This window comes from Capra hircus, unplaced genomic scaffold, assembly GCF_001704415.2.
Source record: "Capra hircus breed San Clemente unplaced genomic scaffold, ASM170441v1, whole genome shotgun sequence".
Classification (NCBI taxonomy): Eukaryota; Metazoa; Chordata; class Mammalia; order Artiodactyla; family Bovidae; genus Capra; species Capra hircus.
The window spans coordinates 12,475-13,277 of record NW_017211664.1 but is presented as its reverse complement, the minus strand read 5'-3'; the positions used below and the strand labels follow the sequence as shown (position 1 = coordinate 13,277).

At 37.5% G+C, this 803-nt stretch overlaps 1 non-coding gene across 1 annotated transcript; it reads right to left on the bottom strand.

Moving 5' to 3' along the window:
* Positions 1-392: 392 nt before the first annotated feature.
* TRNAS-GGA lies at positions 393-464 on the bottom strand. The gene has a single exon. It is a non-coding gene; the product is annotated as a tRNA-Ser (tRNA).
* Between the last annotated feature and the right edge of the window lie 339 nt (positions 465-803).

The window sequence follows — 803 nt, the reverse complement described above, 5'->3', positions numbered from 1 at the left end:
ACACACAAAAGAATATTTTTCAACCTTAAAAAAAACAAGAAAGTTCTGCTGTTTGCAACAACATGGATAAATTTGGAAAGCATTATGCAATGTAAAATAAGCCAGACACAGAAGGACAAATACTATATGCTATCACTTACATGAGAAATCTAAAATAAATGTCAAACTCTTAGAAGTAGAGAGTACCAATGCTCTTTGCTAAGGGCTGAGGAGATGGAGAGATGGGAATCTATAAGCTTCAGTTACACAAGATCAATATTAGTAGTGCAGTCACTCAGTCGTGTCCAACTCTTTGCGACCCCATGGATTGTAGCCTACCAGGCTCCTCCCTCCATGGGATTCTCCAGGCAAGAGTACTGGAGCGGGTTGCCACTGCCTTCTCCAGGGGATCTTTCCCGACCCAGGGATCGAACCTGGGTCTCCTGCATTCCAGGCAGACGCTTTAACCTCTGAGCCACCAGGGAAGCTGCAAGATCAATAAATGAATAAATATTGTAATAAATAACATTGTATTATATACATGAAAATTTGCTGAGATAATCTTATGTTAAACACTCTTATCAAAAAAATAATATATAAGTATGTATATGTTACTGCAATATATAATGAAGGAAGGAAGGGAGGGAAGGAGGGTGGAAAGGAAAGAGGATTGATGGAAACTTGGAGATAATGGATAAGTTTGTGGCATAAAATCAGTGATAGTTTTACATGTATATACTTATCCCAAATTCACTAACTTGTATACATTAAATATGTTACAGCTGTTTTATGTCACTTATACTTCCATAGAATCGCAAAATGCT